This window comes from Vipera berus, assembly GCF_964194415.1.
Source record: "Vipera berus genome assembly, chromosome: 3".
Classification (NCBI taxonomy): Eukaryota; Metazoa; Chordata; class Lepidosauria; order Squamata; family Viperidae; genus Vipera; species Vipera berus.
Genome location: NC_138204.1, coordinates 211,963,021 through 211,978,982, shown reverse-complemented (window position 1 = coordinate 211,978,982; position 15,962 = coordinate 211,963,021). Strand labels below are relative to the sequence as shown.

At 43.2% G+C, this 15,962-nt stretch overlaps 1 protein-coding gene across 2 annotated transcripts in view; it reads left to right on the top strand.

Annotated features, from left to right (window-relative positions):
- TRAPPC9 (trafficking protein particle complex subunit 9) overlaps nucleotides 1–15,962 on the top strand; it is a 353,693-nt gene that overhangs the window by 137,939 nt on the left and 199,792 nt on the right. The gene's annotated exons all lie outside the window — the stretch shown is intronic.

The following is a 15,962-nucleotide window of genomic DNA, read 5'->3' as shown; positions in this document are numbered from 1 at the left end:
TAAAATACAGCTTTGGGTACTTGGAATTATACAATGATTGTCGCCCTTGTCTGAGTTACGAATTGCTGAGAATGTTCTTGGGTCTTTGGTTCCTACCTGGCTGCCCTTTCTAGAAGTTGATCTGGGCACTTATTCTTTCTTAGCGATGTGTGGCGCTTGGAAGCTTAATTTTGTATATTAACACTATACAATATCTATAAAACCATGAGGTTGAATGCAATAGGGACTGCTTTACTGATGTTGGGTGTAATTTGGTTTTATTGTCTTAATAGTTTGATTTTAAATACAAGTAGTTCTCACTTAACAATGCTAAACGGGACTGGAGTTTTGATTGCTAAGTAAAATGGTCATTAGCTGAAACATCATGTAATAATACTGACCACCAACACCCCAACCAACCAATAAAAAAACCACACTCAACCACACTGAACCAGGCATTACATAAATACTACACGTAGAATAGCTCAAAGTACACATTCCGGTACAGAGAAGTTCCCTGAAGATAGGCTCCAGCACGGTGTTGTGATTCCTTGCCACGCTGTGGATCCGGCAGCTGAGTCTGAGGAATCAGATGAGGAGGAGTGGCCTGGAGTGACATCAGAGTCAGAGGAAGGCTCTGAGGAGCTCCAAGACTTACAGTCGGATGAGGAGCCTGGCCCCTCTACTTGCGCTCAGGCTGAGACACAGCTGTTCTGGGAGCCTGTTGGACAGTGATGAAGCACAGCTGGGAAATATCCAGGATGCACGAAAGCGCAGGCAAGAGAAGTGAGGAGGACAGAAGAATGCAATGGGGCGGCTCCAAAGGCAAAGGAGAAGGCATTAGGAAACCACGCCTTGGCTCAATAATAAAAGGGAAGGTGTGGGTGGTGCTGGTTGCCGAAGGCAACGGTTCATGTTGAGGATCGAGTTTCTGTGGACTGTGTTTGTTTGCCTTGGACATTGACTCAGGTCTGTGAATAATAAAAGGGGTTCCTGCCTGTTTCTTGGAAGAGGGGTTTCTCGTGAGCATAACAAGGAATCACGTAGGCTGGGACAGAACACACGAGTTTGAAAGCTCAGAAGAGTAAACTTCTGGTTCCGTTGATTGACCCATATTGGATCTTGAAACATCACGTGATCGCATTGCTCAGTGATGCAATTTCAGTATGGCTAGTTGTGGTTGTTAAGTCAGGAGCCTAACAACCAGAATAGAATAAAATACTTTATTGGCCAAGTGTGCTCGGACACACAAGGAATTTGTCCCAGGTGCTGAAGCTCTTAGTGTACGTACAAGCAGCAAGTGATAAGTCATGATCATGATCATAATCGTCATCAAATACATTCGTCATAAATCATAAGACACAGCACTCGGTGATAGTCATAGGATGCTAAATAAGCAATCAACATAAATTCATAATAGGATACAAATAAAAGCAATCAACATAAGTTGAAAGATACAAGCAACAAAGTCATAAGAAGCTAAGGAAATAGGTAATAGGAAAGATGAGAAGGATAATAAGTAAATACAGGCCTACTAGGTGATTTGACACCCCAAGGCATAAGAAAGTGGGAATTAGTTGGGTAGCAAAATGATGGCATGGGAGAAAAAAAAAACTCCTTGTGTCTAGTCAGTTTTGGCGTGCAGAGCTCTATAGTGCCATCTTGAGGGGAGAAGTTGAAACAGGTTATGTCGAGGATATGAGGGATCCGTAGATACTTCCTCAGCCCTCTTTCTGACCCATGCAGTCAGTATACGGAACCTCGATGGAAGGCAGGGGTGGTTGCCATCATTTTTTTCTAACTATCCATTGAAGTCTCTGTCTGTCTTCTAACTACAACCAGAGCTTAACAACCAGAACTAGGTATAGCTAGTTGTAACTGCCATTAATAGAGAATTTCACGCTTCAGCTGCCTTGGCACACTCACCTCCATATCAACTCTCTCCATCCTTCTATCTCCCCCCCCCCCCGCCAAGTTCCTTTGAGCCTTATCTAATTGTTCCCAAGAGTAGGCTACCAGATTGGGAAGATTCCTGTATTATAGGCAGAACATAATAAAGTAGTTTGCTCGAACTCTGGTTGTTCGCACCTGACAGGATACTTGCTGAGCGAAGATCTTTCATCAAGGACCACCTGCAGTGTGTTTCCTTGCTCTGAAAGCCTTTGAATCGAAGCGTTTCAAAATGTGGTCTTTAATAAAGAAAGATCCTGGGATTTTTTTGTGTGGCTGTGATAAATTCTGTCATTACTGGGTGTTGATTAGACAGTTTGCTTCACTGTCTAATTAAAAAGCTCAGAGTTTGTTTACAAATTGCCTTTCGGTAAAATAATCAGATGGATTGGCACCTGCTGGTGGCCAGGGCTCTGCATACTGCCTGCCTGCCTGTTTTAATAAAGTACCTTTCTCTAATAGGAAAAAGATAATCAATCTTTGAGGTCACAAAGTAAGTCAATCAGTACTTGTATTAGTTTGTGATGGCATATGTTCATTGCCTGTTATAGATATAAGTCATCGTGCTTTAGTGATTCGAACTAGCTGCCTTTAACATGTACAGTAAATCTTGTGCAATTTAACAACAGTAATCTTGCTAAAACTTCAAAACCTCAAAACACTTTCATAAATTTATCCTAAATTTTGCTTTTTGTTAGACACTGAATCCAAGAGACCGTGTAATGTTAGAGAGATAAGAGCAATTATAGCAAATCAATTTTAAGTGGACAAAAAAAAACACGGTTTTCTTCGTCTGATTAACCAAAGGGATGTGTCTAGAATTTTAAGTGGAGTTTAAATGCTCATTGTAAAAAGATGCTTAACAATCACCAAATCTGTGAAAAGGGGGTACAGAGTGATTCTAATTAGATTTGGACATTTGTGGTGGAGGTGGGGCCTGAATATTGAGTTTCAAGAGGACCCCTATAACACTTAGTAGAAATTAGCAATGATATCTTCCAATTTTAGTGGAAGATGTAGGGAGAAGAGCAAGCAGAGTTGGAGGGTGGAGTTAAACGTGTCATCAGTTTAGAGTCATTATGTTGCCACAAAAGGTTCAAATTCAACCACCCACCCCCCTTGAACTCTGTTGACCCTTATCTGTCACCAATTTAGTGTTGGACTTTAGCTGACTAGATTTCTTGTGTAGAGGCTTGAGCATTAAATCTCTGAACTGCAACTGAATGTATGTTCTTGATCTTTGCACCTGACAGAAGTTTAGAAACATTCTGTCCTAACTTGAAAATCTCTTTAGTCATTCTTTTCAACTGAAGGAGCAGGATATTTATGAGTAGCCATAAAAGCAGCGAGTGCTTTCAGATGCTGTAGAAGTCGTGTTAACTTCTGAAGTTGGGAGTTTATTGGTCCTGGCATCTACCATCCCAACCCTGCGTATCTTCTCAGTCGTCATCATGGTCCTTAGATTAGGGTCGTAGCTACCTCATCTTTTTCCTACCTTCTTTTCTGTTCCTAACGAGAGATGTTGGAAGAGTTTGTGCTTCTTGTCCAGATCTGATCTCTGCTGCTGCTAGTCATGCCACTTCCCTCAGGAAAATTCAAGGAAAGAACCATCCAGATTATAACTCTGTGTCATACTCTGTGATGGCCTCCTCTGAGTTGTTCTGTTCCAGCCTACTACCGGCCCTGCAGAAAAGGCAGGGACGACCCCTTTACAAAAAGGCAAGAGGCTGGAACTAAGCCTGCCAAATTTATTGACACAAAACAGAGCAAACTGAGCAAAACAAAACACGAACCATGAAACAGGAGCTATTCAAACGGTTGCCTTCAGCAAACCAGCCCTCCCACACATTCCCCTTTTAAACAGTTCAAGGCGTGGCTTCTCTCTGCCTCCTTCCGAGGTGCCCCATTGCCTTCCTCTGTTTACTCCTGATTGACTGCCTCCTGCGTCGGGCGTCCTTGAACAGGGCCAGCTGTGGGTCATCTTCATCCACGCTGTCAGGCTCACACAGCTGGGTCTGTGTAGTAACCAGATGAGAGGGGCCTGGCTGAGAGCTCTGCAAAGCCTCAGGGCTGTCCTCTGCAGGCTCTCCAAAAACCCCCTCCTCCTCCTCCTCCTCTGAATCGTCCGACCCAACTGCCGAACCCACAGGCTGACCCTGAATCACAACATGAGTTTCCACCCTTGCTAAGATACTCCAGTGGAGACAACAGAGATCATCTGCCTCAGAACTATCGCTTTGAAAAAAAAATGAGAAAAAAGACAGAATTCAACGCCTGTATGGTAAGTACAGGTGGATGATCACACTTCTCTGGTGATGTGGCAGTGAAAACAGCAAAGCGTTCTTCATTCAACAAGAGTCATCTGTTCCTTTTATTTTCTTTTTATACTTACTGTACCTTGGTTGCCCTTATTTGCTAAAACAGTCTTTTCTCCAAGGCTTCTCTTGTGTGTTCCAATAATTCCAAATCTGAAATCCATTTCTTTTTATAGTGTTAAGAGAAATTAGCTGTTTGATCGCAGCTGTTCTAGATGGTTGCTAGGGACATTACTTGCTTTTAGTACAGCTTTTAATCAATATTTGTATCTTGGGAGTTGCTAATATAATAGTAAGGTTTGACTTGTTATGAGGGAAGACCAATTTTGAAAGTATTACTTCATTATTTGTTATTTGACCCAGCATGCAATTCACTCGCTGGTTTAAAAAAGAACAACCACGCAACAGAAGCATACTTGCGCTGATAATTCTTCTCCGAAGAGAGAGCCTTGATAGAGAAGTAAACTGATAGGAGGATCCAAATTTCCAATTTGGCTGTATCTGAACAATAAAAATAAATAATCACAATTTGTTGCATTCCTTCCAGTTAGTGCTAATCACAAATATTTGGAAGTTTACAGTAGTGGGAGACCTAGTAACTGGATGGATATTCTGTTAATCATTGACTCATCGGGCTGGAAGGGACCTCAGAGGTCTTCAAGTCTAATCCGCTACTCAAGTCAGGAGTGTTGTACCATCCCAGTCAACTGTATATATTTTTATTTAAAATGATGAAAGAAGAATGTAGTATTTTAAGAAAGCTGCTATGATGGAATGTAGTCTGGATTCCCAGGAGGGAGGAGCTGCATTCCAGAGGGAAAAAAGAGGCAACTCAGCCCAGATATCATGTGTGAGAGAAAGAGGGTGAAGACAGCCCTTCATTAGTAGGTCCTAGAGAACAGTGGTACCTCGGTCCTCAACTGCTTTGAAACTCATTGAATTTGGTACTCAACGCATTTTTGATGCAAAAAATTTGTCCTGGTACTCATTGTTTGTTTGGTACTCGACACACAACCTAGAACATGTCGATGTCAGCTCCCTTGTGCCTCACTACATTATTCCTTATGGGAAAATCTGTTTGGTATTCGTCATTTTAATACTCATTGCACCTCCTGGAACCAATTAACAACGAGTACCGAGGTACCATTGTATATGCTTCACGTAGATAGTGGTCTCTTCAGTTTGGCAAGATGCCTTAGTGGAAGCCTGGGAAAGGGCGGCCACGGAGGCACTTGACTGAGTTGTACCCTTGCGGCCCCTGACCCGGTGCAGATCCCAGCGAGCTCCATGGTTCTCCGCGGAGCTCCGGGAGATGAAGCATCGGAGACGGGGCCTAGAGAGCTGTTGGAGGTCTAGCCGATCCGAATCCGACCGGTTGCGACTAAGAACCCATATTAGGTCTTATCTCGCAGCGATGAGGGTGGCGAGGTGTAATTACTTCTCCGCCCTCATCGCGTCCGCAGATAATCACCCGGCCGCCCTGTTTAGGGTGACCCGCTCCCTCCTTAATCAGGAGGTGAGGGAGGAACCCTTGCAGGGTCGTGCCGAGGAGTTTAGTCAACATCTGTTGGATAAAATCGCTCGGATTTGGACCGGTCTGGACTCCAACTGGGCAGAGTCTGACGATCAGGACACGGGCGGTCTTGTCGATGTTATCTGGGAGGAGTTTGATTCTGTGACCCCTGAGGAAGTGGACAGGATTATGGGGAGGTTGAGCTCCACCACATGTTTATTGGACCCGTGCCCTTCCTGGCTGGTCTATGCAGCTCGGGAGGGGACACGAGGCTGGTTCCAGGCGGTTATATCTGCTTCTTTGAGTGAGGGTAATTTCCCCGCCGTCTTGTTTTAGCTGGGCTACTATTTAATTCTTTTTTAATTTTTGTATTTTGTATTTTTTATATGTGCCCTGTTCACCGCCCTGAGTCCTTCGGGAGAAGGGCGGTATACAAATATAATAAAATACGGTAAATAAATTCTGCCTATAGGTGTGGAACAATAAAGTAATCTGCTTGGAAGAATCACTCCCCGTCTTTCTTGATTTCTGGAATCTGACAGCTGGCACATAAATTCTGAAGAAGTTTTCAGAAAGAAAGAATCAATTTTGGAAAGAGTTAAAGTATTAATCCTACTGCCTTTAAATCCAGTATAAACATCCTGACCTAGAGGAACTCGCCAGATACATACATTAGTCATCCAAGGGGGAGTAATTGTGAGAATGTAACAATAACAGATGGACATTGTGGTGGGAGAGCTAAATGGAATTGTTAACCGATTGTTTCTGAGTGTTTATAAATTTGCAGTGCGAGATTTTTAGACTCCTTTATAACTGTAATTTTTAAGAAGATGTTGGCCAATTGCAGTTATACCTGCAATTCTTAAGAAATAAAAGATCTACCAGATGTAGACTGATAATGACACATTCGTGTGATAACGGTATAATAACAATGCAATTTAATAAAAAAGAGTATAAAAAGAGTATATGGTTTGGTAAATAAGTTTTAAAAAAATGAATGACACCAGGAAAATTTAGGATTTACTGTGCCTTGAAACAAGTTGTTCTGAAAGATAAGCAAAATAAAAGGCCTGCCTTGAGGTAAATAAAGTTATAATGTTTTGGCTGACCTAGCAGAAGGTCTATGAACAAGGGAAATAATATTAGCTTTTTGATTCCTGGAAGATTTATAGCTTAGAGGTAGTTGGGTGTGTACTTTAGTGGTCAGGAAATAGACTGAAATGAACTTGGCAATGGCAAGAACAACTTTTCGGAGTCATTTTGTCCCTTCCTTGCCAGCATCTCCAATTGACTTTGCTTGTGAGATATTGGCCGGGAAGGTTGCAAATCCTGATCACGTGACAGCCAAGATTCGGCAACTGGTGTACGTCTGAGCTGGTTGTCAAGTGCCTGGATCACAATCATGTCACCATGGTGGTATTGCGCTAGCCAAATTCTGATGAGCGATCGTAAGTACCGGTCGTTCATGCAGCATCACAATTTTGAACAGTCAGAAAGGAGGGGACCTTGGAGGTCTTCTAGTTCAACCCCCTGCTCAGGCAGAAAACCCTATATCATTTCAGACAAAATGGTTGTCCAATCTCTTCTTAAAAACTTCCAGTATTGGAGCATTCACAACTTCTGGAGGCAGGTGGTTCCACTGGTTAATTGTCCTCACTGTCAGGAAGTTTCTCCTTAGTTCTAGGTTGCTTCTCTCCTTGATGAGTTTCCATCCGTTGCTTCTTGTCCTGCCTTCGGGCGCTTTGGAGAATAGCTTGACTCCCTCTTATTCAGTCACTGAATAAGTGGTCATAAGTCAAGGACTACTGTACTTCTTGAAGCCATTTTCGTCAAATTTCTAAAATTACAGTTTGATCCCTGTTTTAATTTGATTTAATATGAACAATGTCAGAGTCCACTGTTCTGCATTTTTTTCTTTTTCACTGGCTTGGTGTTTTGTTGTTGTTCAAAGCTCACCTTTTTGCAGGAGTAAGAAATCGAGTGTTATCTTACCTGTTAAATCTCCCTTCCCCTCTTGTTCTGCATTTTTATTCCTTTTCTAATATAGTTACGTTCTTTCAACACTATAACAATCCATAAGTGGCTGAGTAAGCATAACAGTTTATGAGACTAAGTGAAGCTCTTAAAATCTTCCTTCCTTTGGCAGTTGTGCAAATCGTGTTATATCCTGCATTTTCGAAAAAGAACATCGCTCTAGAATTTTTTTTCTACTTCTGCTCCTTTTAAAATCCTGCTTCTAGCCTAACTCATTACCAGCCAGGACAAGGTGAATAATAATTTTCACTAACAATGTTGACACTGAAGAAATAACCTTCACATTTTCCCTAATTAAGTAACGTGAGTTGTTTCTGTTCCGTCATGTTCCGCTCTCTCCGTGAACAAACTAACAAAACAACAGCGGGAGCTAATTTTATGTACCATTCCAAATGCTATCCAAGGAAGCGATTATAAAATATGAGAAACATTATTTGAACGGTTTCTCAATAACATTTAGACATCGGAGAATGCTGAATTATGCTATGTCTGCAATTAAATGCCTACTTTGGCATTATGTGTAAAAGCTGGGAAACTAACTTGAATTTAGAAATGTCTATGGAGATTTCTGAGTCATCCAGGTCATGGCTGGCCCAAAGATGCTTTTTTTCCCCCAAAAGGCAACTGGACTTTCTTGTTTTTTCCTTGAAGATGTTTCTGAACTGATCTGAACTGAACTGAAGAAGCTTCTTGGATGGGAAGCGAAACGTCTTCAAGGAAAATACAAGAAAGTTCAGTTGCCTTTTAAAAAAAAGGATCTTTGGGATTGAATTCAGAAGCTGGCATTGGGAAGACCTGAAATGAAGCCATTCCCACATGACAGAACAATCAGTTGATTCTACATAACCGGGGAACCCTAAGTAGAGTTGTAAATTTGATCCGATTAGTAAGTGGAGAATAGGATAACTAGGTCAAGAAGAGGAATTATCTGGATGCTCTTTGTGCAGCCACAATCTTGGCCTTTTGCTTCAAGTTGTCTCCTGCCTAAGGCATCAATATTTATAGCTTAGGGCTGAGCTGTGGAGACTGTGGTACTTTCTGAACTTGGTTGTTTTCTTGCAGACGTTTCATTATCCAATTATATAATAGTATCGTTGCTAGAAGGGAGTGAGGTTTGCTCTCATTTTATATGCTAATGGCTTATTCTGTTATCGATAGGCATATTCTTGATGACTGACAAGCACTTGTATATAAACAGAGCAAACTCCGTTCCCTTCTAGCACTGATGACAAGATAAGATAACCTCTATTGTCATTTTTTTTTGCTACGGGCGCAACGGCACACATCAAAAATGAAGTTTAGTTGCCCACTCAAAGTGAAACACATACATGACACACACCTAACCATACTATATACAACTGTGTATAGACCCACACCCCTACATATACATAACAAATAAATATTAAACACTGTCCATCTTGAATACATAACGGGAGGAGGAAGCTTGAGAGTTCACGAGGTTAATGCTGTATGGAATGAAACTGTGGCTGAATCTGGATGTTCTGCTACGGGTACCACGAAGCCCCCTCCGCCCAGAAGGTAACAAGGAAAACAGGTCGCGAAGAGGATGTGCAGCGTCCCAGACAATCTTACGGATCCTGATCAAGCAATGCTTCTGTGCCATGTCCTGGATGGGAGGGAGGGAACTGCCAATGATCTTTTCGGCCATCCTCACCACTCTCTGCCCCGTCTGAAGCGGTGATGCTTCCAAACCAGACTGTGATGCTGTATGATGTTATCTAGTAATGAAATGTCTGCAAGGAAACAAACAAGCTCAGAGAGCACCAAGGACCCCACTTAACACTTCACCTGCTGTTATTGTTAGACCAGTACTAGCCCACAACTCCACAACTATGGGAACAAGAGAATTTTGGACGCGAGCATTTTTAGAAATGAGCTGTTGGCTGGAAGCAGCGGGTGGCAGTAATAGAGAAGGCACCACCATCGCTCTGCCCCAAGCCCAGGCTTTTTGGTTTGTTTAAATTTTTGTAATTTTAATCGGTTTTTATATTTGTAATTTGTTTTGATCTTTGTCTGTTTGATCACATTGGAAGCCGCTCGGAGTTGCCTCAGAGTGCGAGATGGGTGGGCAAATAAAGTTTAATAGTTAATAAAGACGTAAATTTCTGCATTTTGAAGGATCATTCTTGTGTTGTCATAGTGTCCCTGTGATCTGGTCTGATTTAGGTAATTTGTCCATGGTCAGCTATGAGTCCTTTGTTGAGCTTTGAGCAGGACGATTCAGAGAAATTAGAAAAGGTTCAGAGAAGAGCAGTGAAGAAGATCAGTAAACTAGAAACTGAAGAAAGATTGAAGAAGATCTTTAGCCTCCAGAAAAGTCAACCAAGGTGAGATGCGATAGCGTTCTTCAAAACCCAGGAAGCATGTCATATAGAAAGTCAAGACACACACCCTCTCATTCCAGAGAGCAGAACGTGGAATAATGGGTTTAAGTGATAAAAGCAAGAGTCTGAAGCAAGACGGAACCGTTCAACATTGAAACCAAATACTCAAACAGGCTTACCTTCATTGAGCTGTGGTGACGCAGTGGTTAGAATGCAATACCGCGGGCAGGCTCTGCCCACAGCCAGGAGTTCGATCCTGATGGTCTCAAGATTGACTCAGCTTTCCATCCTTCTGAGGTTGGTCAAGTGAGGACCTAAGTTGTTGGGGGCAATATGCAACTAATGCTTCTACAGTTTAAACCCCCTAGAGAGAATGCCTTAAAGCGCTATGGACGTATAAGCCTACGTACGTATAAGCCTATGTACAGCTGTGGTGGCGCAGTGGTTAGAATGCAGTATTGCAGGCTAGCTCTGCTCACAGCCTGGAGTTCAATCCTGACCAGCTGAAGGTTACTCAGCCTTCCATCCTTCCAAGGACCCAGATTGTTGGGGACAATAGGCTGATTCTGTAAAAACGCTCCGAGAGGGGTGTAAAGCACTGTGGGGCAGTATATAAATCTGTTGCTATTGCTACTGGATCTTTTCCTCCAGAGGCCAGATTGGGATCTTTCTAAGATTGTTTAAGTGGATTCTCTGCAGTGCTTTATAACTCTTGTGATCTTGGGCGACAAGCCAAAAGTTAAAATCTTTTTGCTGTAAGTCCTCCCGTTCCCATCCCCAATTCTCGGCCGCTTAATTCTGTGCTTATAAATTATGCAGTGTGTGATGGTAGTTAAAAATCCCGGACAGGCAACAGATACTTTTTTTAGAGTGAAAAGCGGACTAGGAACGATGTAGATGCACGAAAGCCACTCGGAAAAAAGCAGAGCAGGTTTACTCATGACAGTACGTGTGTTTCTCGACAGCTTCATTACATGCAAAAAATAAATAAATGAGAAAGCGGCACATAATTCAGATAGCAAAAAACGGGATGTTGCAAAGTTATGATGCAGTGGAGATGTGGAAGAAACTTCTGGCATGAGGGATATGCGGTTGCAACTAGAAATCCGTCTTTCCGTTGTTTTTTTGTTAAAAAAAATAAATGACAGCTGATAGTAGTATACCTCTGAGCGAGAGTCATCATTAAATCAAAAACAGAACTTTGAATTCTTGCATCTATCTAAATCCTTAGGTTATGGAAAATCCAAGATTTATATTTCAATACATGAAAATGTAGCTGTCGTTTCCCCCTCACCCCCTCCCAGGTATTACTGAAGAAAGCCAACAAATGTTTTCTCTAGAGTAAGGCATTTCTTTTCATCTGCTTCTCCCCCCCCTTCCCCCCCCCCGCCTTCCTTTTAAATACTCTCTTCCCCACCTCTCTTTGGAGGGTTGACCTTATCAAAGTGCAATGAAGCTTATGTGGCTTGCAGGTTTCAGATTTGCTTCTGGGTATTTAAAAAAAAAGAAAAAAGGGACGCGGTGGCTCAGTGGGTTAGGACACTGAGCTTGTCGATCAGAAGGTCGGCAGTTTGGCGGGTCGAATCCCAAGTGCCGCGTAACAGAGTGAGCGCCTGTTACTCGTCCCAGCTTCTGCCAACCTAGCAGTTCGAAAGCACGTAAAAATGCAAGTAGAAAAATAGGGACCAACTACGGTGGGAAGGTAACAGCGTTCCATGCGCCTTTGGCGTCTAGTCATGCCAGCCACATGACCACGGAGACGTCCTCGGACAAGCGCTGGCTCTTCGGCTTTGAAACGGAGATGAGCACCGGCCCCTAGAGTCGGAAACGACTAGCATGCATGTGCGGGGGAACCTTTATTAAAAAAAGGGGGGGGGAGTCTTTATGCTACCAGAAGGGGGAAAAAAAATTCAGCTTCCATTCTGGAAAGTAGAGTAATGTTACCACTGCTTTACACTATAAATCTGGCATGGCTTGTAGGAAAGATTAACGATGAGCACTGAGATTGGAGTCTGCTGCAGTCATTACCGTTGCTGTTGTTATTATTATTATTATTACCAGTGCTTTTTTTGTAAAAGAAAAAGGTGCCGGAACTCGCACATGTCATACAACCCACCTTGCCTACCCATAAGGTTCTATCCAAAAAAGGTGCCGGAACTCCGTTCGGAGCGTTCTATGACCAAAAAAGCCCTGATTATTACTGCGTTAAGGGAAAAGTAATTCAGCTTCTCTTCGTTCTACGCACAGTTAATAAAAAGAGTATTTTTTTCGGACACAAATGTAAATCCCAACTCATTTTTTTTTTTGTGCGTAACGTAAGAGCACCGTATCTTAAATGACAGTTGTATGCGACAAGTTTGGATCTTTCCCTCTCCCCCCCCCACCTTATGGGATCTCATTGGCATCTGAGCTCGTCTATTTATAGCAAGAGCAGAGTTATTTCCATTTCATTGTGATGTCTTTGGGTGGCTGAGATATTTTTAGCTGTAAAATTGGATCTGGAGGAGAAAGGTCAGGAATTTTGATGAGGCTAAAAGTCCTTTACTTCAAGGGCTGCTGTGCATCAGGACTTTTCTCTCTTTCTCCATAGTCACCTCAGCTATTGTGATACACAAGATAAAGCTGCTCAACACTTCTGCTCTGCAGTGTAATTGCCCGTCACCTAATGGAAGCCCTACTAGAGCACGCTTTGTTACCCAAAACTGTTCGAAATTCTGCACCGACAATCAGAAATGGGCCTTTTATTGTTTCATTATTTACCTAGGTGAAACTCCATGCAATCAGAGCCCCAGGAGGTAAGTGCTGTGAAATCAACGGTATTGTTACCTTGTGGTTTTCCTAGTGGGGAAATGGTGCGAAATAGCAAGACCAAACAAATTGTGATGTCCACATCGTACGCCATTTTTTTCTAAAATCAAGCAGGTCATATGGGGTAGGTTAATCGGCGGAGGAACAAGAATACAACCTTGGCTTCATTGACAACAGCACATTGTTTGAACAAGCCATTGTTTTCTTAATTATTAAAGGCCAACACAGTCCACTGAGACTCCACCAGGCAAGGTGGAGAAAAATTCCAAAATAGAATAAATTTAAAAAAAAACAAAAACCAACCCAATTCGCTATCGTAGAACAGAATAATAGAGTTGGAAGGGACCATGGAGGAACAATTCCCAGCTCAGTTAGGCTGGATGGAGTCCCTGAAGCAGTAGGCATGAGCTTAAATGGACTCCAGAAGATGGTAGAGGACAGGAAGGCCTGGAGGAACGTTGTCCATGGGGTCGTGATGGGTCGGACACGACTTTGCAGCTAACAACAACAACATACAATTCCAGGCAAATGGCTCTCTCTGTTCTCTTTTTGAAAACCTCCCATGATTGAGCACCTCATCTTTATCATCATCTTCCTCTTCTTCATCATCCATATCCTCATCATCTTCATCCTCATATCTGTGTATCATGGCACCCCAAACACAACTAAGTTCAGGAAGTCCATTGGCTTTAAATGGCTTTACATTTGCTGCTTCATAGCAAGGAGGTTGGGGATGAGACTAACTTTCAGAAATAAGTATCTAATAAGATTCTCCACCATCCAGGCCACGGTTTGTCCCAAAGGTGCTTTTTCACGAGGCAACTGGGCTTCCTTCTTTTTTTTTTCTCCCCCTTTGAAGACGTTTCGCTTCTCATCCCAGAAGCTTCGTGAAAAAGCACCTTCGGGACTTCCAGAGATAAGATGTTCGGCAGAACTGTACTCCTCGTCAGTTGTGGCAGAATGGAAATCGATTAAAACCAGTGGCTGGATCAAAATACTTATATTTTTCTCTCGAGGAGGCTTTGAAATAAGTGAGAACCTACTTTAAGGACTCGGCTTGAAGAAATAGATGGCTTCAAAAAGAAAGGAAACGAGGCCAATAGGCATAGTGCACCTATATCTGCTTGACTTAGACCATTAATATAAGAATGGCAGGATTGGCTTAGAGCAGGGGTCTGCAACCTTGACAACTTTAAGACTTGTGGACTTCAGCTTAGCTGGCTGAGGAATGCTGGGAGCTGAAGTCCACAAGTCTTAAAGTTGTCAAGGTTGCAGACCCCTGGTGTAAGAGAACTACAATCAAAATTGAAGGTTAAGATAGCAACGACTTCAGATATGCAGACGACCAGTGGAGGAGGGGACGGTTCCGTACGAAAGGCAGGTGTGCATGTGAGCATTTATATCCCGCCCTTCTCCGAAGACTCAGGGCGGCTTACAATCTAAAGCACAAATCAATGTGCTTAGCAATAGCCTTCATACTATGTATATGCCTGCTTATTAGGGCTTTCGTGCCCCCCCCCAGCGGCATTATTACAAAGTCAGCTTATTGCCCCCAACAATCTGGGTCCTCATTTTACCTACCTCAGAAGGATGGAAGGCTGAGTCAACCTTGAACTTGGTGGGACGCGAACCTGCACTAATTGCAGGCAGCTGGTGTTACTTAAGGAGGCATTAGCCCACTGCTCCACCAGGGCTCCACCTGCACCCATGCACCTCTTGCCTGCCGCTCGCATGGCCCAGTTCTGAGTGGGGGCTGGGGACCCTTAGTATAGTTCATTATGCAAATCCCAAGGCTGAGGGTGACAGTTTACGGGTGCAGTAAGGATGAAGAAGTTGTTCTGTTTTTCCTCTCCTGGCAGCCAGACCGTACATTTTCATATTTTCACCTAGGTCCCCAAAAGTTAGCAGCCATCAATCTGCTCGACTGGATCACCTGGCAGGATCTTTTCAAAGACCATCTGGACACGGTATTCTTCAAGCTAAAAGTGCTAAAGAATAAGTCTTGAACCTCTCTAGTCATATGCGTGACTGTGTCATGGATAAAACATTTAGCATGTGTAATCAGTAATGAAAATGGAGGGATGGTTTAATATTTGAATATAGGTAGGACCTCAACTGGTAGCCATCCATTTAGCGACTGTTTGCACAGGGGGGTCTGAAAAAACTGTCAGTGGAGCCTCGCACTTATTACTGGAGGCTAAAACATACGAAGAACGGCTGCGGGACTTGGGTTTGGCCAGTCTAAAGAAAAGGAGAAATAGGGGCGACATGATAGCAGTGTTCCGGTATCTGAGGGGCTGCCACATAGAAGTGGGGGTCACTATTCTCCAAAGCACCAGAGAGCAGGACAGAAAAAGTGGTTGGAAAATGATCAAAGAGAGAAGCAACCCTTGAATTAAGGAGAAACTTCCTCACAATGAGGACAACTAACCAATGGAACAGCTTGCCACCAGAAATTGTAGGCGCTCCATCACTGGAGGTTTTTTAAGAAGAGACTAGACAATCACCTGTCTGAGATGGTATAGGTTCTCCTGCTTGAGCAGGGGGCTGGACTAGAAGACCTCCAAGGTCCCTTCCAGCTCTCTTCTCTTCTAGATTCTACTTTTGCAGCATCTCCAGGATCAGGGGATCAAAATTCAGGTCGCCTGGCAACCGGCGTGTATTTACAACATCTGCAGCATCCCAGGATCATCCGATTGCCATTTGCGACCTTTCCAGCTGGCTTCTAACAGACAAAGTCAATGGGGAAAATCGGATTCGCTTCACGACCGTGTGATTCACTTAACTGCAGCGATTCACTTAACAAGCGGGGCCGACAAGGTCGTGAAATTGAGTGCGATTCCCCTAGAGCAGGGGTAGGCAACCTCGACTCTTTTATGACTGGTGGACTTCAACTCCCAGAATTCCTGAGCCAGTGTGGCTCAGCTTGGAAACCTCTCCCTTTCCCCTCAGCATGGCTGGCTGAGGAATTCTGGGAGTTGAAGTCCACGAGTCATAAAAGAGCCAAGGTTGCCTACC